We start from the raw sequence: 26,309 nt of genomic DNA, 5'->3' as shown, positions 1-26,309 counted from the left end.
AAACAAAAGCCCAGGACCAGATGGCTTCACAGGTGAATTCTATCAAACGTTTAGAGAAGAGCTAACACCTATCCTTCTCAAACTCTTCCAAAATATAGCAGAGGGAGGAACACTCCCAAATTCCTTCTACGAGGCCACCATCACCTTGATACCAAAACCAGACAAGGATGTCACAAAGAAAGAAAACTACAGGCCAATATCACTGATGAACATAGATGCAAAAATCCTCAACAAAATACTAGCAAACAGAATCCAACAGCACATTAAAAGGATCATACACCATGATCAAGTGGGGTTTATTCCAGGAATGCAAGGATTCTTCAATATACGTAAATCTATCAATGTGATAAACCATATTAACAAATTGAAGGAGAAAAACCATATGATCATCTCAATAGATGCAGAGAAAGCTTTCGACAAAATTCAACACCCATTTATGATAAAAACCCTGCAGAAAGTAGGCATAGAGGGAACTTTCCTCAACATAATAAAGGCCATATATGACAAGCCCACAGCAAACATCATCCTCAATGGTGAAAAACTGAAAGCATTTCCACTAAGATCAGGAACAAGACAAGGTTGCCCACTCTCACCACTCTTATTCAACATAGTTTTGGAAGTTTTAGCCACAGCAATCAGAGAAGAAAAGGAAGTAAAAGGAATCCAAATCGGAAAAGAAGAAGTAAAGCTGTCATTGTTTGCAGATGACATGATACTATACATAGAGAATCCTAAAGATGCTACCAGAAAACTACTAGAGCTAATCAATGAATTTGGTAAAGTAGCAGGATACAAAGTTAATGCAAAGAAATCTCTGGCATTCCTATATACTAATGATGAAAAATCTGAAAGTGAAATCAAGAAAACACTCCCATTTACCATTGCAACAAAAAGAATAAAATATCTAGGAATAAACCTACCTAAGGAGACGAAAGACCTGTATGCAGAAAATTATAAGACACTGATGAAAGAAATTAAAGATGATACAAATAGATCGAGAGATATACCATGTTCTTGGATGGGAAGAATCAACATTGTGAAAATGACTCTACTACCCAAAGCAATCTACAGATTCAGTGCAATCCCTATCAAACTACCACTGGCATTTTTCACAGAACTAGAACAAAAAATTTCGCAATTTGTATGGAAACACAAAAGACCCCGAATAGCCAAAGCAATCTTGAGAACGAAAAAAGGAGCTGGAGGAATCAGGCTCCCTGACTTCAGACTAAACTACAAAGCTACAGTAATCAAGACAGTATGGTACTGGCACAAAAACAGAAAGATAGATCAATGGAACAGGATAGAAAGCCCAGAGATAAACCCACGCACATATGGACACCTTATCTTTGATAAAGGTGGCAGGAATGTACAGTGGAGAAAGGACAGCCTCTTCAATAAATGGTGCTGGGAAAACTGGACAGGTACATGTAAAAGTATGAGATTAGATCACTCCCTAACACCATACACAAAAATAAGCTCAAAATGGATTAAAGACCTAAATGTAAGGCCAGAAACTATCAAACTCTTAGAGGAAAACATAGGCAGAACACTCTATGACATAAATCACAGCAAGATCCTTTCTGACCCACCTCCTAGAGTAATGGAAATAAAAACAAAAATAAACAAATGGGACCTAATGAAACTTCAAAGCTTTTGCACAGCAAAGGAAACCATAATCAAGACCAAAAGACAACCCTCAGAATGGGAGAAAATATTTGCAAATGAAGCAAATGACAAAGGATTAATCTCCAAAATTTACAAGCAGCTCGTGCAGCTCGATAACAAAAAAACAAACAACCCAATCCAAAAATGGGCAGAAGACCTAAATAGACATTTCTCCAAAGATATACAGAATGCCAACAAACACATGAAAGAATGCTCAACATCATTAATCATTAGAGAAATGCAAATCAAAACTACAATGAGATATCATCTCACACCAGTCAGAATGGCCATCATCAAAAAATCTAGAAACAATAAATGCTGGAGAGGGTGCGGAGAAAAGGGAACACTCTTGCACTGCTGGTGGGAATGTGAATTGGTTCAGCCACTATGGAGAACAGTATGGAGGTTCCTTAAAAAACTACAAATAGAATTACCATATGACCCAGCAATCCCACTACTGGGCATATACCCTGAGAAAACCAAAATTCAAAAAGAGTCATGTACCAAAATGTTCATTGCAGCTCTATTTACAATAGCCCGGAGATGGAAACAACCTAAGCGCCCATCATCGGATGAATGGATAAAGAAGATGTGGCACATATATACAATGGAATATTACTCAGCCTTAAAAAGAAATGAAATTGAGCTATTTGTAATGAGATGGATAGACCTAGAGTCTGTCATACAGAGTGAAGTAAGTCAGAAAGAAAAAGACAAATACCGTATGCTAACACATATATATGGAATTTAAGGGGAAAAAAAAATGTCATGAAGAACCTAGGGGTAAGACAGGAATAAAGACGCAGACCTACTGGAGAACGGACTTGAGGATATGGGGAGGGGGAAGGGTGAGCTTTGACAGGGCGAGAGAGAGTCATGGACATATACACACTAACAAACGTAGTAAGGTAGATAGCTAGGGGGAAGCAGTCGCAAGGCACAGGGATATTAGCTCGGTGCTTTGTGACAGCCTGGAGGGGTGGGATAGGGAGAGTGGGAGGGAGGGAGACGCAAGAGGGAAGACATATGGAAACATATGTATATGTATAACTGATTCACTTTGTTATAAAGCAGAAACTAACACACCATTGTAAAGCAATTATACCCCAATAAAGATGTTTAAAAAAAAAAAAAAAAGCTTTCTACTTAAATCTGATTATCCAGTACTTCAGTGTGGAAATCCTACTGGCTTGGAGTTTAACAAAAGCAGCCCCATGATTGAAGATAATTCGGAGAAATCTGACAAGGATGGCTCATTTGCTAGCTACCCAAGAAGGTGTTTGTGAGGAATTTCCATTGTGGGTAAGGTGAGAGAATCTGTGTGTTTTGCTTATTCCCTGTCTACATGAGCAACAAATGTTGACTGGGGCTAGAGGATCTGCTTCTAAGGTCACTCACTCACTCATTTGGCTGGCAAGTTGTTAGTGGTTTGGGCCCCATGTTGACCTTTCCATAAGGTTACCCTGAGTATCCTTATAACACAGAGGCTGGCTCCAGAGTAAGCAATTCAGGAGACCAAGGTAGAAGCTACAATGTCTTTTATGACCTAACCTCAGAAGTCACACACTTCTGCAGTATTTTACTGGTCACACAAGTCAGCTCTATTCAGCATGGGAGAGCACTGTACAAAGGCTTGAATAGCAGAATTTAAAGATCATTAGAGATAATCTTGGAAAGTGGCTGTGATACTTCCCAACCATAGCCCCACACCCCATTTAAATAAGTATTGGATCAGCAATCTTATATTTGGTGTTTATGGTAATCTCAAGGTGAATTTATGCAAAAAAAAAAGTAAGGCTTTTAGAATGCTGCACACCTTTCTGTTATTTATGCACTGCTCAGGAAAATGCCTGTTTGATTGCCAAGCTTTTCACAATGATTTATTTTTTATTATGTTTGATGCCTGATAAGAACAAAACTCACATAATCTGGGAATATCTTTAGATACTAATTCTGGCTTCCTCTTAGAAATTGTAGGATACATCCTCGAGCTTTAACACAGTGCTGAAATCTTCACTACCTTCTATTGATGTTACTGCTTTAATCCAGCCATTGGATCCAGGTGTCATTCAGAAAACTGACTGGATATAGGGCATCTTTCATTCACAAAGTAATGAATTCCGACTATAGTCTTCAGAGATTTTAGGTGCTGGCATACTTACGCTGCTGGAATAGTATGGAAGAATAAGGCTGCCACTGTAAGAGAAAAAAGAAAATGCCCTTTGTGTTGTTTTTGAGAGAAATCTTTAGAGGATTAAGAATTTGAAGATTTAAGTTTCGTAGGGAGAGGACAGGAAGATTTGTGGATCAAGTATCTGTTTAATTTAAATGTCTCAAATATCAAAGTGAAATAATCAAATAGATAGTTGGATATTCACAGAAGGGGGTTAGGATGGAGATACAAATTTGAGATTTAACATCATATAGATGATGGTTAAAAGCGTTAGGAGTAGGTGAGAAAACAGTGAAGAGAGAAAGCAGTCCTGGTACAAGCCCTGAGGCACTCATGTTTTAGAAGACTAGTAAAGAGACAGATCCAATAAACGAAATTAGAGGGAGGAGGAAAACCAGGAGAATATGTCACTAGAGCCCAAGAGAAGACATCAACTTCAGGTAGAAAAGAGTGATCTGCTTGGTCTAATGTTACTGAGAGGTTATTGTACTAAGATGAGGGCAATGGATTTTGGCCACATGGTGGTCATTGGTGACCTTGATTTGAGCTTCAGGAGATTGTTGAGGATTAGGGTGGGCTAAAGAGTGAATTAGAGGTGAGAAAATAGAGACAGGAAATGAAGGCCACTAGATCAAGAGGTTTGGCTGTGAATAGAACAAAGAAATGGTCATATCTAGTGGAGGGGGTGCGTGGAGGGGAGCTAAGGTCAGGAGAGGAATTTGTAAAGATGAGTAATATTAGAGCATGTTTGTGTGTTCATGATAATGATCCAGTAGAGAAGGAGAAACTGATTATACAGGAGAGAGAGGGGCTAATCAAAGGTTTTCTTGATTAGCTGGACTCCATTTCCCAAGTAAGGTATTGGTCTTTGATAGGAGCATGGGTGCTTTTTCTATTTTAATAGGAGAGAAGCAGGGTAGACATGGTAGGGAAATATGAGGGAATTTCTCTTTAATGGAATGAAGTAGGTCTTCAACTGAGAGTGGCATAGGTAGGAAAATAGGTGTTACAGGTTTGAGGAGAGAAAAAAGGTGTAAAGAAGTTAACTCAAGTAGTGAGAAAGCAGACTTTATAGGAAACACAGTAGGCCTGCCAGGCGGTGTTAAATATTCTTCCATGTTTATAGTTGTGAATTTAAAGTGAAACCAGCCAGCCCCTATTATCTGATCATTCCCCCACCCCCACTCTCCCCAGTGCATGCGCGCGCACGCGCACACACACACACACACACACACACACACACACACACACAGCTGCCCTGATGAAGGCATGCAAAAGTGGAATAGTTCATTCAGTTCAACCAGATTTGGGGTTTTACCAGGTAAATATAATAGAGGGAGAGAAGAATAAGGGGTTTGAGTGAAGGGGAATGGCTATTGTTGGGTCTAAGGAAGAAAGTAAAGACGAAAGTGATAGTGAAAATTGATGAGAACATTGGATTGAAGAAGCCAGTGAGGTAAAAGAATGTTGTATTTGGAGATGGTAGCATAAACTAGAGGGATAGGAAGTATGCTTCAGAGACTGAAACTTTGGGAATTGAGATTTTTTTATTAAGATTTTGGAGTTGGTCAGAGTTGTCTTATCACTTCACAAGAGACTTTTTTTTTTAAGAACTTTGCGTTCTCTTGTAAAAGAACAAGTATCAAAAATACCTTTTCTATGAAAATTCCAAGTGTTTTAATTGAGCAGATCTAACTATTAGTTTGGATTAAATAGCAGACCTTCTTTGGGAACAGAATAAGAAAATGCCTTTTTCATATTGTATCAAGTACAGACTGGTTTGAGAATCAGGTACTTATTGACTGCTGGTGTCTGTTGAGGAAGGTATTTGAATGTGAAATGAAATTTAGTCCAATTCTTAAGAAATCTTACTTTTTGCTTCTATAAAAGCTATGTGACAGTTCACCTAATTCTATCCAATCTTAGAGAACTTGGCAAAGCAAGTTTTTTAAAAGACTTAACAAAGTAAATATGAAGTTTTAGTTTTAAAAACAATCTATATTGAAAAAAGGAATTAAATGTATTAGTTTGTCTTTTTTTCTTTCTCTCTTCCCTCTTAGAACATAATGTTAAGTGTTCATGTTGAACTCTTACGAGGTGACTCATTCTGTTAATCTTTAAGATGAATCTATATATTAGATACTATTGTGGGTAGTCCAAGTCACCCAGAGGTTTCTGATTTGATTGACACAGTCCAGTAATGCTAGGTAGATTTTGTTTTTCCATTTTACTTAATAAGACATTTGGATTTTTAAGCCTGTAATAGCAAACATTTATCTTCAGATATCCAGAAGTGAAATAATTTTATAGTCTGTACTGTGCCTTACATATTAAAATTCAGTATAAAGCAAGAAGGAGAGAAGCTATTCAAAAAGGAAGGAAATGGTATTATAGAATTAGGCAATACCATCTTCAGTTGGTATATACGGTATTGAAAAAGTCATTGCTTTCTCATTCAGGGTAACAATTTGGGGATATTGTGTAAGGATAAAAGTCTTAACCCAAGGATTTGGTTTAAGGTTCTAATAAATACACACCATTACTAGGCCATAAATTTATTCTTTCATATACACCAAATTTTGTTTTTAACATCAATTTAAAAATTGGATTTTTTGTTATCAATGCTGATGTATTTCAAGGGGTAATTTGTGTGTTATAAATTGATAAATGATTTGTCAAGTAATCTAAGTATTTTATGATATTTTAAATGTTAAAATAATGGGAGTTTTAATTATATTTTGGGAGAAAGACTATTTTTAAAAAACTCATTCTGTGTGCACCTTTTTCTTGAATTCACAGTGATACCGTAAACATTTGGTGCTGTTTTGGTGACTTAAGTCACTGAAGTCTTTAATGTTAAAATGTTATCTTTATGAATAGGGTTTATAAGTTTGTATTGTGAATTGTACCTTTGGGAGCAGTCTTACAACTGCTTTGGGTTTTCAGTAAAGATCAAACTAAAAACATTAAACAAGACATACTTAACACACACACACACACACACACACACGGGCAAGAATAAAATTCTGCTTTAAACATTTAGTTTTTAAAAAATCAGAATTTGTTTTTTTTTCCCCTAGGGGAAGGGTAGCTTAAAACATTGGTTGACCAGAAACTGGAACTTTATCAGATTAGGGCATGTTAAGAATTTAGAAAAAAAAATTTTCTTTACTTACATGGAAATGTTTGAATATTTGTTAATTGGGCAAAATGGTTGCCAAAGGTGATTTTGAGCTTTTTGTCTTATTAACAACATAAATTAATAAGTAAGTGTGTAGTCAAAATTGCCAAAGTAAGACCAAATAAAACAAATTTCTCATAGAGTATAAAATTTTGTGTTTTTTTCCTATTATACTTTCCAATTGAAAAAGCCTTTGACCATTAAATAACTATAAATTAGTAATAGTATGCATTATGACTTCTGATTATTTCTTCTTTTGAGTAGGAACTAGCAACTAGTTCTGTTAATTTTTGTAGATCTTGCTGTAATCATGTACCCTTCCTTATTTGAAATGTTTATATTTTTCATTGCCTATAAGATATCTAAAATTTTTAACCTAACAGACAAAATCTAAATCTCTGTCCTAAAAAATTCCTAAACATCTTTGAAGGCTAGTTCTTTTGCTGCTTTCTCTCTGAAATCTTTCTTGATTACCTGGCCAGAAATTATCTAACCTCTCATCCTTTGATGTACATGTTGCCTTGTATTAAAACTTTTCTTGTGCACATTTTAGATCCCCTATCAGATTGTAAGTTCATGTCTTATTCGTCTTTATATCATCTACATTCATGCATTCAGCAGTGTTATTGAATGCTTACTTTGCACCAGGCACTGTTCTAGGTGTGAAGGAAACAGCAGTGCATGAGAATATAGGTTCCTGTCCTCATGGCATTTGTATTCTAGTTTGGGAAACGATGATGAGGGAGACAGAAAATTAAACAAACAGATAGATACATAGGTAGAACCTTTTAGATCTTAAATGATTTGAGGAGAAAACAGTATGATGTGATAGAAATTTAAGGACAGTACCAGTATTGATTCAATGGTCATGGAAGGTCTCTTTGAAGACAAGACATTTATGCCAAAGCTGAATGATACAATAGAGCAGTCATTTGAGGATTTGGGAACAGAGTTCTTGAAGCTGAAAGAGAGGCAGTGCAAAGGCATTAGAGAGAGAGAAGAAAGGGGGAGTTAGGGAGGAGGGTGGGAATGGGAGCAGGAGGTAGGTTATACAGAGTCTTGTAAACCGAGTTAAGGAATTTGAAATTTATTCTAACTTCATTTGGAAGCCAGTGAACAGCTTGTAGCTTTTAAGGGCTTGTGATTACATTGGGCCCACCCAGGATCATCTCCCCCTGCCCCCTTTTTTGTTGTTCAACAAGTATTTATTGAGTGTACCGTATGACTAGCACAGTATTAGGCACTGATTTGCACTATTGAGCAAGAAAAGATTTTAACCCAAAAATGTAAAAACAAGGCAGAAGTGACCTTCATTCTCAAGGAAAGTCCATGTCTAAAGGCCCAGGACTGCAGTGCTCTGGAGCTGGCCTACTTGAATCTCAAGGGTTTGACTGCGGCTGTAAGAGTTATTCCTTACAAGTTACAAGTTTCTTTTCTCATGTCTCCACATGTTTCTTCATCTGCAATAAAGCACTTATTTTATTACATTCATACTTGCCTCAAAAAAAGCAGATGTTTTCAGTACCATTATTGGATAAATTTCAACTAAACAAAGCCAAACAAACCCTGCCATTGATCACTCCTGAACTTCTGGGCAAGGGTCACAATGCTCTGGGGGTCATCTTCCCCATATAAGCTCATCCTTCAGAGTGTGTTACCTCCTTTAGGGGCGCAGGATACCATATGACATGCAGAGAAAGTGCTGAACCAGTGACAGGTAGTGAATTTCATCTCCCTATTTTAAAGTCAGCCAATTAATAACTTTAATTACATCTGCCAGGTCCTTCTTACCATGTAATGTAGCGTATTCACTACTGTAACACCAGGGCATATTTAGCCTAACACACGTTTAACATATTTAACATCATACAAGGGCAGTGAAGCAGAATTAACTCTGACAGAGTAGCCTTTTTTGAGTCATTCACAGTTTTCTGATTTCTTTTGCCTTTGCTTATATACCCACTATCAGTCATTACCTTGTATTTGCCACACGCCCATAAGACAACCCCAAACTGTTTCTCTTTAGTTATTTAACTAAATTAGCATGACAATGTGAAAATGTCTCCTGCATTTAAAGAAATTTTGTTGTAGATATCTTCCAGAGAAATCTGTGGTTACCCATTGATAAAAATTTATGGGTCAAGGGGATTTTTTGTAGATTCCAGATTGACATTTTCAAAGCTGTTTGAGATTTCTTGTTTTCACTTATTCTGATTACTAAAAAATGTATTCACTCAATAAGGATTTATTGAGCACCTACTACTACAGAGCTAGGTGCTGCAGTAATCATCAGGATGATAATAATTGAACAAGTAACTTTTTATGAAGCGTGAGGCTCTGAAGGAGGAAGTACAAGCTGCTCTCGGAGATGACACACAGTTGTCCCTTGGTATCCAGAGGGATTGGTTCCAGGACCCTGGAGGATACCAAAACCCAGGGATGCTCAAGTCCCTTATATAAAACAGTATAGTATTTACATATAACCTACACATATCCCTCCCACTATACTTTAAATCATCTCTAGATTACTTATAATACCTAATACATTGTAAATGCTATGTAAGTAGTTGGAGGCTGCTTGGCAAATTCAAGTTTTGCTTTTTGGAACTTTCTGGAATCTTTCCTGTATATTTTTGATCCATGGCTGGTTGAATCCTCAGTGGTTGAATGAAGAACCCAAGGATATGGAGCACCTACTGTACTTAAATCTAATTAGAAGATCTAACATGAAGTGCTCATGAGACCTGGAGGGTGAGGCATTTTGACCAACACTGGCTTAGGAGGCAGACTGCCACTTCACTATGTGGGGACCTGAGTGAATTTTGAAATTTCTTTGAGCCTATGTGTGTGAACAGTGATCTTTTGTTAATCTCTATAGAAATTCAAGTTAGATGAATTTACTGATTATATATATTTGCTGATCATAATGTCTGCTACTGGTTTAGAAGATTTATCATGAAACTAACAAAGTTTAATGCACCTAATTTCATGGACCCTTCCTAGGTTCTTTTGCAGCAGCAATAGCAATTTTGAATTAATTTGTATTTTCCTTAAGGAAGGCTCCCCCATAATTTATATATGATCCTGAACCCCACAAAATCTGGATCTGCCTTAGGCTACAGATTAGATGAGAAAGAAATGTTAATTTCTCTCTTCTTCTCATGTTGTGATTTCAAATTGTGTCCCAAAGGCACTTAACTTTTGGAAAAAAATACAGAAATTATGTGTGTTAGGTTGTGGAATTTTATAAAATAAAGAAAAATTGAAAAATTTATTTTTTTCTGTGAATTTGGCTTTTTATTTAGATTCCTCATATAAGTGATTCCATGCAGTATTTGTCTTTTCTGCCTGGCTTATTTCACTTAGCATAATGCCTTCGTGGCCCATCCATGTTGTCCCAAATGGCAGGGTTTCCTTCTTTCTCATGGCTGAATAATACTTCATTTTGTGTGTGTGTGTGTGAGATTTTTATCCACTCATCCATTGATGGACACTTGTTTTCATATCTTGGCTGTTAAGAATATGCTGCAATAAACATGGGAGTGCAGATCTCTCTTCCTTTGGATATATACCCAGAAGTGTGGTTGCTGGATCATATGGAAGTTAAACTTTAATTTCTTGAGGAACCTCCATGCTGTTTCCATAGTGGCTGCACCAATTTACATCCCCACTAAGAGTGCACTGGGGTTCCCTTTTCACCACATCCTCCCTAATATTTGTTATTTCTTGTCTTTTGATGACAGCCATTCGAACAGATGCACGGTGATATCATTTTGGTTTTGATTTGCATTTCCATGATGATGGGTGATGTTGAACATCTTTTTATGTACTTGTTGGCCGTTTGGATGTCTTCTTTAGGAAGATGTTTGTTCAGTTCCTCTGCCCATTTTTTAATCCAGTTGTTTGGTTTGTTGGCTATTTAGTTGTATGATGTTGTTATATATATATATAGATAGATATAGATATAGATTTTTTTTGATATTAACCCCTTATTAGATATATGATTTGGAAGTGTTTTCTCCATTTTGATAGGTTGCCTCTTCATTTTGCTGATGGTTTCTTTCACTGTGTAGAAGCTTTTTAGTTTGATATTGTCCCACTTGTTCATTTTTGCTTTTATTGCCTTTGTTTTTTGGTGTCAAATCAAAAAAAATTATTGCCAAGACTGATGTCAAGGAGCTTATTCTATATGTTTTCTTTTAGGAGTTTTACAGTTTCAGGTATTAAATGTAAGTCTTTAATCCATTTTTAGTTGATTTTTGTGTATGGTGTAAAATAGGGGCCCAGTTCATTCTTTTGCAAGTAGCTGTCCAGTTTTCCCAACATCATTTATTGAAGAGACTGTCTTTTCACCACTGTATATGTGTGGCTCCTTTGTCATAAATTAATTGACCATATTTGCCTGGGTTGATTTCTGGGCTTGCTATTCTGTTCCTTGATCTACATGTCTGTTTTTATGTTCGTACCATGCTGTTTTTTTTTTTTTAATTGAAGTATAGTTGATATACAATTATCATACTGTTTTGATTACTGTAGTTTTGTAATATAGTATGAAACCATGAAGTGTGGTGCCTCCAGCTTTGTTCTTTTTTTTTGTCTTTTTTTTCCTCCAAGATTGCTTTGGATATTTGGGGTCTTTTGTGGTTCCATAGACATTTTAGGATTGTTTGTTCTATTTCTGTGAAAAATGCTATTGGAGGTTTGAAAGGGATTGCATTGAATCTGTAGATCACTTTGGGTAGTATGGACATTTTAACAATATTAATTTTTCTAATCAGTGAGCATGAAATATCTTTCCATTTATTTGTGTCTTCTTCAATTTCTTTCATCACTGTCTTATAGTTTTCACTGTACAGACCTTTCACTTCCTTGGGTAAATTTATTCCTATGTATTTTATGCTTTTTTTATGTAATTGTATATCTGGCATAACATCAATCATCTTTAAGAGTGCCAAAAGTGGGCTTCCCTGGTGGCGCAGTGGTTGAGAGTCCGCCTGCCGATGCAGGGGACACGGGTTCGTGCCCTGGTCCAGGAAGATCCCACATGCTGCGGAGCGGCTGGGCCTGTGAGCCATGGCCGCCGAGCCTGCGCGTCCGGAGCCTGTGCTCCGCAACGGGAGAGGCCACAACAGTGAGAGGCCTGCGTAACAAAAAAAAAAAAAAAAAAAAATGAGTGCCAAAAGTATAATTAACCAAGCAGTTTTTATCAATCATTGAGGTTGTTTCTAAAATTTCACTTGTGGAAACAATACTGAGTATCTTTGAATATTAATCTTTGTGCATGTACCTGATTGTACATAAGATAATTTCTTTTAACTGGACTTATTTCAGTATAAGCATTTTAAACATTTTAAGGATTTTCAAAAGCTACTGCCTTTTATTTATTTATTTTTTTAAAATTTTTGGCTGTGTTGGGTCTTCGTTTCTATGTGAGGGCTTTCTTTAGTTGTGGCAAGCGGGGGCCACTCTTCATCGTGGTGCGCGGGCCTCTCACTGTCGCGGCCTCTCTTGCTGCGGAGCACAGGCTCAGTAGTTGTAGCTCACGGGCCCAGTTGCTCCTCGGCATGTGGGATCTTCCCGGACCAGGGCTCGAGCCCGTGTCCCCTGCATCGGCAGGCAGACTCTCAACCACTGCGCCACCAGGGAAACCCTGCCTATTTTTTTAAAATGTATCCTCACTGACCTGCAATATTATTTTAAAATATCATTGCCTATTTAATTGGTGAAAATGATACTCTTTTGTTTTTGTTTTCTTTGATTCCTTAATGTAGTAGAACATATTCTGTGTATTTATTAGTCCCTATTGTTTTTCTTATGTTAATTGCTAATACATGACAAGGAAGCTTTTTGACAGGAAAAAGGAAGGTTTTTTTCCTCTGTAAGCAAATGCCTCAATCTGTATAGCACACTGAATTGAAAGGCATTTCAAAATGGTCTCCCTATCATAGTGCAGTAGGAGCTTTGATAGCAGAAGCTAGAGTGGTAGGTGGTGCTTTGCAATCCTGCCAGCACCCACCAATGCCTGGACCTCATCCTCAGAGATTCTGACTTAATGGTGTTTTTAAAACTTCTCAAGCTCCTAAAGTGATTCTACTGCGCAGCCACCTAACCTCAGAAACTTAGCCCCAAGGCTGCGTCACATATTTTTCACTTACAGGGCCTAGGGTTTTTATTTAAAGCATTCCATTTCCTCTGTAGAAAGTTATACTTTGTACTAATATTCATTATTCAGCATTTGCTCTACTATTACTCCTTGAGAGCATCTGCATTGGGTCCCCTTTGGAGATTAATTTTAACTCATTCCTTCTACTAATACTTAATGAACACCTGTTATGTACAAAATACTATGGTATACACCATGAGACGTTCAAGATAAAATCAGGTGTGGCTCTTCCCTCAGATTCTTATAGTCAGGAATGGGAAAGGAGATGTACACACAGAGCTACAATGTGTTTCTGCCATAAAAGGAGGGAACAATGGAGGGAAGAGGAGGGTGAGGAGTCTAGGAGTCTAGGTGGGATGGTAGATTACTTCATGGAAATGTATGTTTAAGCTGAATCTTGATTTGGACCAATAGAGCAATTAATAATCCTTTACTCATAAAACATATTTCATAGTTTATAAAGTTTGTTCACAGTTACACATTTGATCCTTATAACAGCTCTATAAAATAAGCCAAACAGTTATTCTCATTTTACAGATGAAAGAGTAGCCAAGTCTTAGGATAGTTAAGTAACATCCAGAGTCACAGAGCTACAAAATGAAAGACTCAGAACTTTAAACCTGATTCTTCAGTCTCCATATGCTGGAGCCTTCTACTGTACCACATTATAGTAAAGGCAGAAAGTTCAATGTCTAAGGTGAGTTTTAGAAATGGCTAATTGGGGACTTCCCTGGTGACACAGTGGTTAAGAATCCGTCTGCCAGTGCAGGGGACACGGGTTCGAGCCCTGGTCCTGGAAAATCCCATGTGCCGCGTACCAACTAAGCCTGTGCGCCACAGCTACTGAGCCTGCGCTCTAGAGCCTGCGAGCCACAACTACTGAAGAGCGCACACCTAGAGCCCATGCTTCACGACAAGAGAAGCCGCCACAATGAGAAGCCAGCACATCACAACGAAGAGTAGCCCCTGCTTGCCGCAACTAGAGAAAGCCTGAGCACAGCACGAAGACCCAACGCAGCCAAAAAATAAATAAATTTATTTTTTTAAAAAAGAAATGGCTAAGTGTTTAGTTTGATTGGACTGGTATTAGGATGCAAGTTCTGGAATAGTTGAAGATAAAGCTTTAGTGTGGTAGGCAGAGTAATGGCTCCCTAAAGATGTCCAGTTCCTAATCCCTAGAACCTGTGAATATGTTAGATTATGTTACAAAGGGGAATTAAGGTTGCAGGTGGAATAAAGTTGTTAATGAGGTACCCTGGATTGTTGGATTCTTGAGGTGGGCCAATGTAAGAATGGTGTTTAAGTCCTTAAAAGAGGGAAGAGAACAAGATGCAGAGAAAGAGATAATGACAATAGAAGCAAAGTGACAGTGCTGCAAATTGAGAAGGATTCAGGCCACCACTGCTAGCTTTGAAGATGGAGGAAAGAGGCCTTGAACCAAGAATATAGTTGGTCTCTAGAACCTGGAAAGGGCAAGAAAACAGATTCTCCCTTAGAGCCTCCTGAAAGAAGTAGAGCCCTGCAGACACCTTGATTTTAGCTCAGTGAGACCCATTTTGGACTTCTGAACTACAAAACTGTAAGATAATAAATTTTGTTTTTTTAAGCCACTAAATTTGTGGTAATTTGTTATGGCGGCCATGGAAAACTTAATACCTGTAGGAAGCCTTTTAGCGTAGGCACTCTACAGTTAAACTCCAAACTATCTCACTTCCCACTGTCAGTAACAGAAAGCCATGAAATGTTCTTGAGCAGGGGTGTAAAAATCTATTTTGATATTTGCTGATTAGAGAGGAGAAAGATTGGAGGGAAAAACACTAAGATTCTATTATTGGTGCTAGAAACATTTCTTTTGAGAAACTTTTGCTTTTTGAGGTAACACAGAACACATCTATATGTCTGGCTTGTAGAAGACCATGTATATATCTCTCACTTAGTTTATACATCACTAAAAATCCAATTTCCATTGCAACATTTCAGCTCCTTCCCATGTCCCATGAGAAGTATAGAAACAATGGGAGAATTGGTCTTTGGTCTCTGACCCACTTTATTCTGTTCTTAGGATTTTTTGTCATACCCTAACCCAGTATGAATCTGAAGACTGGAAGATTTTTAAATGAATTTGAGCTTTATTTGGTTGCTTGGCACCTGGAGAACTTACACTAGCATGTGCTTTTACAATATATAATTATTATTTTTAAAGAAAAAACTTTTGTTGATCTCTTTGTAGGCATAAATCTATATTTTATTCTGCTATCAATTTATCTGAGGTCTCCAGTAAAGAAAGAGTTAAGTATTAAAGTACGAGTTGAGATAACTGAATTCAGAGCACTGATTTTAACTCATTTTATTCTAGTTGATATTGTTGCCCATATTATCAGTTTTTAAAATCACAAGTCTTAAATTAAGCCTAACAGGTCCATGTTAAAATAGAATGATTTAAGACTTTAAGAACCTATTATTTCTATTGAGTCATCAATTTTTTTTAAGTTACAGAAGGTTCAGAGGTTGTTTATTTTTTTAAGGTGCACTATGTGTTCATATTTATAACATATACTTACGAATATTTATTAAAAACAGTAAAGCTAATCATAATGAGCACAGATATTTGAAATAAGGGGCATGTTTGTCAGTACAGTCTTATAATAGCCTTAATGTATAATTTATTTCTATAGCAAATTTTGATCAGAAAATACTTTTAATGCGTACATATGTATGTAGCCTGAATAATAACATTTTATACAAATAGGGATGGCAGGAGCTTTATTCTGAGATACAGATAAACTAGTAGCACAAATTAATGCTTCAGTGACCTCCATTGTTTTCAAATTTGGTCTAAAACATTTTGATTGTATATGTTTTTAATTGTAGTTTTAAAAATAGCTAAGTATATATATATATGTGTATATATATATATTTGCGGTATGCGGGCCTCTCACTGTTGTGGCCTCTCCCATTGCGGAGCACAGGCTCCAGACGCGCAGGCTCAGCGGCCATGGCTCATGGGCCCAGCTGCTCTGCGGCATGTGGGATCCTCCCAGGCCGGGGCACGAACCCGTGTCCCCTGCATCGGCAGGCGGACTCTCAACCACTGCGCCATCAGGGAAGCCCTAGGTATATTTTTAATACAAAATTCAAATCAAACTTTTGTGGAATCTGAGAAAACTGGTTTGAAAATTTTACTGAAAAAATTCAGTTGGCCACATTGTAAAATGTAGTTTTTAGATTGGCTTGCTTTTTGATTGATTTGAGTTTTATTGATCGGTGAACATATAATGGTCATAGCTTTCTTTAAAATTTTGTCATTTGAAACACTAACTGTTACAACACATGTAATAAAAATTTAGACAAATATTTTGGCTACAAACTGGTATACTAAATAATAGCTTGAGTCATAGTCTGAGTCAGGAGTAATAGAGTTGTTTCTTAGGGTACTAAGAAGTTATTTTTAGGAGCTTCTAAAATGTATTCTTCCTTTCCAGAAGTTTTAGGCCTTATGAGAAATTATCTATTCAGAATTTGTCACAAATAGTTGATGACTGTATAAATAAGTCCTGTTCAATAAATCATGCACTTTCAGTAAGAGAATCTTGAAAGCCTTTTGTAAAACTAAGTCATCTTGACAAAAGAGATATTTAAGATAGAACCAAATTGATTTATGTTTCCTTTATTTCAAATATCAAGGGAAAGTGTTTCTAAATATATTTAAACTTTTATGTAATATATAATTTTTCTACTTACTAGTAAATTACTAGTAATATGTGGTTGATGTTTGTTCATTTGTTCATTCAACAAATATTTAGGGGGTATTTACTATATATTAGGCATTATAATACAGAGATAAAGAAAAAAATATACAGAAGCAGAAAGGAAAAGCAGAAATCACTCCATAGTCTCACCTTCCATGGATAACCACTGTGAACCATCCATTGTGTGTACATCTAGGAGCATTTTGCTATTTGTCTATTACTTTTCTAATTTATACCATTTTTAATAAAATGAAATTCTCCAAGTGTACTGTTTAACAGCTTGCTTGCTGCTTTTCATGCTATTAATTTGAAAAATTAAAAGATTATAGTAAATACATTTCATTAAAAAACCTAAAGTTAAGTATACTTTTAAATTTGAAATAGATCATGAAAACTGATTCCACCCCCATCCCCATTTAAACAGAATTTAAATCCACTTTAACTTCTTGGCAATTTGGATTTTGTCCTTCTAACTCATAAAAATTAGTAATTCAGGGACTTCCCTGGTGGTACAGTGGTTAAGAATCCACCTGCCAAGGCAGGGGACACGGGTTCGAGCCCTGGGCTGGGAAGATCCCACATGCCGGAGAGCAACTAAGCCCGTGTGCCACAACTACTAAGCCTGCACTCTAGAGCCCGCGAGCCACAGCTACTGAGCCCACATGCCACAACTACTGAAGGCCGCGTGCCTCGAGCCCGTGCTCCGCAACAAGAGAAGCCACGGCAATGAGGAGCCCACGCACCACAACGAAGAGTAGCCCCCGCTCACCACAGCTAGAGAGAGCCCGCGCGCAGCAGTGAAGACCCAGTGCAGCCAAAAATAAAATAAATTTATTTTTAAAAAATTAGTAATTCAAGCTTCACTTGGTTAAATTTAAGTGAAATGCAGAATTTGCATTAAAATATTTAAGTCTCAGATTAGTAGTGACTAACAGCATTTACTGTGTCAGGGTCTGCTCCAAATACTGCTTCCTATATATTAACTTCTCTATTCACCATTTCTACTCCCGTTTTGCAGGGGAAATGAAAGTGACTAAAGTCACACAGCTAGTAAGTGACGGGAGCAAAGATTCAGTCCAGACTGTGTGGCTCCATGATTCTGATCTCAACTAATCTACTGCCACCATAGCATTTCTGGAGACTGTATTTTTAATTCAAACACAGTTCCAGTGATTTACCTAACAAATCTGTGATACGTAATGTGAAATTATTCGTTTTACTACATTTAGTGAAATTCTTTTTCTCTGTGTTGCAAGCATGTAAATCTTAACAAATCGCGAATGAGATGTAATTTATTACCCACCCACCGCCAGTTATCTTGTGCTAATCTTCCTGCCCCGTGGGCCTCCCCCACCCCCACCCCACCCGCATTATGCTTGTCTGCTTCCATCAGCTCCAGTGGGTTGCCCGGAGGTGGAGTCGGTGAGCACTAAGTGCCGGCTAGGGCTGGAGCCGTGGGGTGGGGCGGGGTGGGGCGGGGCCCTATGTCCTGCTGCGGAGTGCAGAGTGCGGGTCGGGAGTGCGGGTCGGGAAGCGGAGCGTGAAGCAGCTGTGTAATACGCTGGAGGCGGACCAGGGCGCTCCCCTTTCCCGTCGGGGACCCTCCGATTGGCTGGGCGTGGGCACACGTGACAGACATGTGGCTGTATTGGCGCAGCCCGCCTGGGTGTCACTGGAGACGGAATGGAGGTGCTGCTGAGCTCGGAAATGGGGTAGGTGCTGGAGCTACGATGGCCCGGCTAGCTGCCGGGGGAGAAGGAGGCGATTTTCCCTTGCACTGTCTAAAGCCGATGGTCTTTCCTTGGCACAGGGTCTGATGCCACATGCCAAGCGAGGAGGCAGGGGCGTCTCCCTCACCCCCCCACCATTGCAGCACAGGAGATGGATTTCCTGTGCTTCTGATCCAGGGTTTTTGACAGAAGAGGAAGAAGGGGGGGAGGGGTAGGAGAGTTAAGGGGAGTCTGGTGAGAAAGCTGTTTTTGAAGCTAGAAGGAGGTTTTGTTTTTATAATGCATGTTGACAGAGTCGAGTGGAATAACAGTATCTAAGGAAACGGGTAGAGGACAACAAAGAATGGAGCATATTCATGGCGAGGAGCAAAAGCTTTAGCCCACTGAAAGGCTTCTTTTCCTCCCTGGCCACAAGGACACATGCAGTGGTAGCCAGGGGAGGGGTTACGAAGCTGCTGCTGATGGCTGTTATGAACCTAGTGGAAAGGGCTCCTTGGGAGAGGAGGAAGAGGTGGAGGCAGGTACTGCAGAACTTCAGTGGTGGTTTTGGTTGATACGTGAAATTTGGGTTACCAAAAGTGCCTGCTTTTGCAGTTCTAAGTGAACTGCCAGTGAATAGGGTGGCAAAGAGATTCCAGTGTCTTTGTTAGTTTTAAGACGCAATGTAATGCCTTTTTGCAGATGACTGCAGCAGTGCTTTTCTCCCTCCCAGGCTGGAAAGATAACTGCAGAGGAATAAGAACCCTTGCAGCAATGCTGGTGGTAGAAGTCTATTTACAAAAAGCCATAGTTTATCATTACAGCCTGGATAGAAAGAATAACTTAGTTTTTTAAAGTAGGAAGAATATCAGGCTATGAATGTTTTGACAGTGGAATTTATCAGACACTTTGATTCTGTATCACAAAAGAGATGCTCAGATTCTTTGCTTTAAATAAATCCTATAGGAAATCTTAATAAATTATGAAGCAGTGGATCTTCTCCTTTGTTAGTATAGCTTTATGCTATTAATTAGGTTACTCAAGAGTAAATCACTTTATAATGTAAATCACTTTGTGAAAAGTTATAGTGGTAAATTTTTCATAGGCTTAATATTTAAGGTCTGTGTTTATTAAGTAATTTTATATTACTCTGGTCAGTTTTAGATATCATTGAATAAAGTCTATAGGCAAATATTTCAAATTAAAGCAGTATGATTTTTCTTTTAGGTGTATTTCTGTTTAGTGAATATTCATAAAATATACTCTTGATATAGACTGTTTCCGTTGCACTGTATTTTTGTTTCATTAAATGTCTAAAAACAAGTTTTCAGATTGAGTACAGTTTTAAATGCCTTATCTTAATGCCTATTTATGGTAGCCAGCTTGTCACACCTCCCTACTCTCTGAACAGGATGGCAGTGGCTTTGTAAAGCCCTCCAGGATCAATGTCTCTTAAGTAGTGTTTATGTAATAGAAAGTCTTGAAAGAACCTATAATTTTTGTTTCAGTAATTTTTTTCAAGATAATAAGGAATTGGACTTGAATAAAATTAGACTATGTAAAGTTTTCACTGATAAATAAGCGATTTTATTCTTTATTTTTAAAACTATTTTTGCTTTAAGAATTATTTAGTTATGGATATCAGGGTTAATAGTTCTTAGGATCTCTTTTTAAAATCTGATGGAAACTGTACCTAGAATTAAAGGTGTTGCATTAAATTTTCAAGTGAAATTTATTTATTTATTTGTTTGTTTTTTGCAGTATATCCAAATTTTCCAGAAGATCCTTCAAGATACTTTTTCAATAATTTAAAAAATTTTTTTCAAGTGAAATTTAATATCTAATACCATTCATTTCTTTGAACTTCAATTGGTATAGTTTTTGAGAGTTTATGATTCTTATTTTTACATAAATTATTTTATGATTTAAACAGCTCAATGTAGCATTATTTTCATTTTAAACGTTAGATTATTCCTAATTGCATATGTTGTGACTTTATCCAAGGTCATGTATTGTATAAGGATGTAAAGAACATAAGTCTTCTATTTTGTTCTAACTCTATGAAACTATCATCTTATTAATCAACTTAAACTTCAACTAAACAGAACAGTATTAGATAGAGATAGTTTTTGGAATTAAATAAGAAATAAAGAACTAAAGTAAGACAAGTTGATTTCTTTCCCCTTGCATTATGAAATACCTAATATAAGACTGTACTGTTGGCTTTAGTGGTCTTTGAAATTATTCATTGTTAATTGATATTGCCAGAATTGAGCTATTAAGGAGTTCAAAAGTTAAATATTCATAAGTAGGTCTATGGATTTTTATTTTACCATTTTTCTCTATTTTTTTTTCCTAATTTCACATAATTTAACAGTCCTTTTATATTAAATGTTCTTTTTAATTTTGACCTCCCTCCTCTTTTTTTCTTTTTTTTTTTTGTTTTTGGTACTACACTCTGGAATTTTACATAGCACATAAGATAGGATAGGGCAATATAATATAGAAAAGATGACTTGAGGAAATACATTTGAGTACCTACTAAATGCCAGACCTATAAAGGTTCAGGAGAGTCAAATAAGACATGGAAACTAACCTCTAAGAAACTTACAATAGAACTGTGTGAAATATTATTGCTATTGCATTGAAAACACTGATTGCTTTGGCTACTTCTAGGATCTTTAAAGATTTGTATCATCTAAAATGTCTTCTAACTGAAAGAATGTGGTGGTTTGCTCTTTGAAACACCATGCCTTGTAAAATCTGCTTGGAATAGCAGATAATTCTGAAAAGCAAATTAGTTTTGAAGTATTAAGTGCCTTGAATGTAAAATGAGGTTAGATGAAGTGATTTCTAGATCTTCTAGTTCCAATAGTCAATAATCTGTGGTTCTTGATGTCTGTAAGTTCACCTCTTAGAAGGAAAGCTACCTAGACGGTTTCTTATTTTGGTATAGGTGACATCTCATATGTTATATAATAGATATGTTCTTGAAAATTGTTTTTGTAAATCAAATCATGACATCAGTCCATAAAAGGCAAGGCTTCTCCCCTTTATTCTCAGGCCCTATTCCCACTCCCCATTCCCACTCCCCTTATAGGCACTCATTCACATATGTTCTTAAATATGCGTTAATTCTTGTGAAATATTTAGCATTTTGTCTTTTTTATAGTTAATGAGGGCTTTTTTAATTGTGGTAAAATATACATACATAAAATTTACCAGCTTAACCATTTTTAAGTGTATATATAGTTCTGTGGCATTAAGTACGTTCATATTGTTGTGAGTGTATCACAGTCCATCTCCAGATCTTTTTCACATTCCCCAACTGAAACTCTACCTGGTAAACACTAACTCTCCATTTTCTGGAGAGTTAGCAACTCTCAATTCCTGGCAACCACCATTTTGTTTTCTTTCTCTATGAATTTGACTTCCCGAAGAACCTCATATAAGATATGTCTTCAGGTTTCATCCATGTTGTTGCATGTGTCAGAATTTCCACCTTTTTTGAGGCGGAATAGTATTCCAGTGTATGTATACCACATTTTGTTTATGCATTCATTTTTCAATGGACACTTGGGTTGCTTCCACCTTTTGGCTTTTGTGAATAATGCTGCTCTGTACGTGGATGCACAAATATCTGTTTGAGTTCCTACTTTCACTTCTTTGGGGGTATGTACCCAAATTTATGTTTTTAATTTACATAACTTTTGAACATTTTTAACTTGATACTGTTTTTAAGACCTGTTTTACTTTATGTCCATCTAGTTTGTCGTTCTAACTCTGCTATCTAATGTTCTGTAGTGTCTATCAGATGTGAAGGTCCTAGGTTTTTTCCAAATCTCTTTTACCACAAACTTTGCTATGGTGTACATCCTTGTATATGACTTCTTATAGACTATTTTAGTTACATATCAGTGTACAATAAATTACCCCAAATCTTAGTGGCTTAAACAACAAATATTTATTACTTTAGAGTTTCTCTGGGGCAGAAACTCAAGAATATCTTAATTGGGTATATGGTTCAGAATCTCTCATGAAGTTACAGTTAAGATGTCAGCGAGGGCTACAGTCACCTGAAGGCTTGACTAGACTGGAGGATTCACTTCCTAGATGGCTCACTCACAGTCTGTTTCTCCTGACCATTGGCAGAAGGCCTCGCTTCTTTTCCGTGGGTCTCTACAATGGGCTGCCTGAGAGTCTTCATGACATTGCAGCTGGCTTCCCCAATGATCCCAGAGAGACAGAGCAAGAAGGAAGCCATTTATGACATAGCCCATCACTTCTACCATATTCTTTTTATTAGAAGTGAGTCACTAAGTCCAGCCCACACAAGAGGAGATGAATTAAGCTCCACTTTTGAAGGTATAAGGTCAAAGAAATTGTGGATCTATTTTAAGATCACTACACAGTCAGTGAGATTTCACTGAAATTTATTCTTTGGAGAGGGATCACTGGATCATAGGGCATTTTTCGTATTGCTGTTGTAACAAATTATCTCAAATTTAGTGTTTAAAACAACCCAGATTTATTATCTTGCAACCCTGGAGATCAGAATTCGGAAATGGTTTCCATTGGACCAAAATCATAATAGCAGCAGTGCTGTACTTCCTTCAGAGGCTATCTGGAGAATCCATTTCCTTCCTTTTTTCCAGCTTCTAGAGTCTAACTGCATTCCTTGACTCATGGCCTCTTCTTCCATCTTTGTGTGAGCAGCACAATAAATCTTTCTCTGACTCTGACCCCCTTTCCGTCTTCACATATCCTTCTCTGACTCTGACTTTTCTGTCTCCTTCTTATAAAACCCTGTGATTGGGCTTCCCTGGTGGTGCAGCGGTTGAGAGTCCGCCTGCCGATGCAGGGGACACAGGTTCGTGCCCCGGTCCGGGAAGATCCCACATGCCACGGAGCGGCTGGGCCCGTGAGCCATGGCCGCTGAGCCTGCGCGTCCAGAGCCTGTGCTCCGCAGCGGGAGAGGCCACAACAGTGAGAGGCCCGCATACCACAAAAAAAAAAACCAAAAACAAAACCCTGTGATTACAGTAAGTCCACCCATATAATCCAGGAAAATTTGCCCATATTAAGATCCTTTACTTGTTCACATCTGCAAAGTCCCTTTAGCCTTGTAAGGTAATATATTCACTGGTCTCCAGGATTAGGACATGGACATGTTTGTGGGGCCACTGTTCTGTCTACTATAGGCATACACATACAGGTCTTCATTTGTTTTCAGACATACACATACAGTTCCTTGTTTTAAGCTGAAGTGGTTTTTTTAAAGTTGTATTTTTGTGAATGAATGCTACTTTTTGGGGTAAACTCAGATTTTCATTTACCAGATTTGTTTATAATATAGTATACAATGGTGACTAAGATAGTAAGCAGATATCCAATGAAGAATATTGAAATATATATTCCACTAGCTATTTTTAGATTCTTGGTTTTATTATCATTAATTAATTGATAAATTACCTGTCAGTATATTAGCTACTTCTGACATTGTTTATAATAGAAACTGAGAAACATTAAAGCAACGTGACTTTGTACATTTTAGTCTTGTTATCGTACCATTTCTGTGGGTACTCTATCCAAATCTCATCTTCTTTACACTGTGAAGATAGCTAGCCACAATGTAGCTCCAGTCCATATTTGTGCCCTTACCTCCAATTTTCTCAGCAAGGTGTGACTCCCATAGACTCTATATCAATCTTTTGAACCCAAACTTGCCTCTGAATTGTAGGTAATTTGTATCTTAGCATGGGTCCCCTGTAAGTCAGAACCTTGAGATTCTGAGAATCTTGAGGCCTTGTGCGAAATACTTGCTTTGGGAAGTGATCCAGGAACAGGAGTAGTGGCTTAGAAAGTGTTAAATAGTGAAGAGGGACAGCCAGTATGTGTTCTCAAGTTGGTCACCACTTTGGATAATTGGGAAAGTCCTGAAAGCTGGGACTTTTAAAGAAGCCATATAAAATTGTCCATCTAAGGAAAAGAATTATATTTACTAGCTCCCATTCCCCTTTCGTCAAGGGTTGTCCCATCAAGTGTTCACTCTTTTATAGGCTGTATATGCATGAATGGTGGTGACCCACACTGGGTTGTCGCTGAGACTAGAACAGAAAACAAAAGGATACCTGTCAGCCGTTGTGCTGTCAGTTTATATCTTGCAGTGAGCTGATTGATGCGGCAATGACTAGAGTTAAAGTGAGCCAAGAGAATGTAAGATGAGACAGAAACGTCTGATTTATTTGTGTATGGATCCTATTTCCCCTTCCTAGTGGAATACTACCCATTTGCTAGTTAATAAGATACTTGAGAATAAGGAACATGTCAATTTATCTTTTCCCCTGTGTTGTAGAGCTGCTGTGACAGAGTACCACACACTCATGGCTTAAAATCATAGAAATGTATTCTGTCACAGTTCTGGAGGCTGGAAGTACAAAATCAGAGCGTCAGCAAAGTTGATTCCTTTTGGAGACTCTGAGAGAGCATCTGTTCCATGCCTTTCTCCCTAGCTTGTGGTGGTTGCTGGCAGTCTTCGGCATTCCTTGGTTTGCAGCTGCCTCACTTCAGTCTCTGCCTCCATTGTCACTTGGCGTTTTTCCTGTGTCTCTGTGTTCATTTCCTCACTTGGCCTTGTTTTAAGTGTACCAGTCATTGGATTTAGGGCCCACCCTAATCCAGTAAGACTTCATCTTAACTTGATTACAGCTGCAAAGACCCTGTTTCCAAACGAGGTCACTTTTCACAGGTACCAGAGATTAGCTACCTGTGACTCAATGTATCATTTTGGGAAACACAATTCAACCCACAAAAATCTCCTTATAATATTTGCACGGTGTCTTGTGAATAATAAGTTCTCAAATGTTTGTTGATTTGAATTGCATAGAGAGAAATCCATCATCTTACCCTTTTAATGGGAAAGTCATCCTGGACATTCTCTGAATTTGTGCCGTCTTTTTTCTCTTCTTTGCTCTCCATGGCTGTTTATTCTTGCATGTATTTATCTTTTTGTGGCTGTCACTGAGTAAAGCATTTTGGGAATTACAAAAGCTAAGTATTAGTTACAAACCTTGACTTAAAGGTAGAAAACAAAACTTGCCAAAGTAAAGTGGAATAATTAGAGAACAGTTAAGCCAAGTTGTATAGTATTTACTGTAGAATCAGCAGGAAGACTCATTACTGGCTGTAGGAGACAGGAAGGTTTTATGTAAGGCAACAGAATTGGGCCTTAAAGGGTAGCAAAGCAAAGGGGAAAAGGATGGGGCATTCAAAAAAGGAGATGAATTATGAGCAGAAGTACAAAATAGTTTGTATGGAATGGTGAAGAGGGAATTACTTAAGGAGAAGGATTATATTGGAACTTAATAGAAAATAAGTTTGGAACATAGACTGGTATCGGGTACACCAGGTCATGAAAGCCATGTAGAGGTAGTATTACATGGTCTTAGGAGCATGAGCATTGGGAACAAATATGAGTTTGAATCCTGGCTTAGCCACATGATCTGTGTTTTTACGAAAATTATTTGCCATTTTGAAGTCCCAGCTTCCTTAACTCTAAAATGGGAAGTGATACCTACCTCACAGTTGCAAAGATTAAATTACATATATATTAATATATGGTACTTACTGTATTACATGACATGTAATAAATGGTAGGCTTTCTAAA

The 26,309-nt window shown here is 37.6% G+C and overlaps 1 protein-coding gene across 13 annotated transcripts in view; it reads left to right on the top strand.

The window, feature by feature from the left end:
- The window catches only part of APC (APC regulator of Wnt signaling pathway), a 145,782-nt gene that overhangs the window by 22,692 nt on the left and 96,781 nt on the right, over positions 1 to 26,309 (top strand). Inside the window, exon 1 of one of the 13 annotated variants that reach the window (XM_022591173.2) lies at positions 18,553 to 18,646. The exons of the other annotated variants lie outside the window; for them this stretch is intronic. The gene's annotated coding sequence lies outside the window, so the exon portion shown is untranslated. Of the gene's footprint in view, positions 1 to 18,552; positions 18,647 to 26,309 lie in introns of those variants that run through there. 13 annotated transcript variants of the gene reach the window in all.

This window comes from Delphinapterus leucas, chromosome 3, assembly GCF_059928025.1.
Source record: "Delphinapterus leucas isolate spDelLeu-1000000601 "Yukka" chromosome 3, BTC_Dleu_Yukka2, whole genome shotgun sequence".
Lineage (NCBI taxonomy): Eukaryota > Metazoa > Chordata > Mammalia > Artiodactyla > Monodontidae > Delphinapterus > Delphinapterus leucas.
This window is presented reverse-complemented; position numbering and strand designations above follow the sequence as displayed.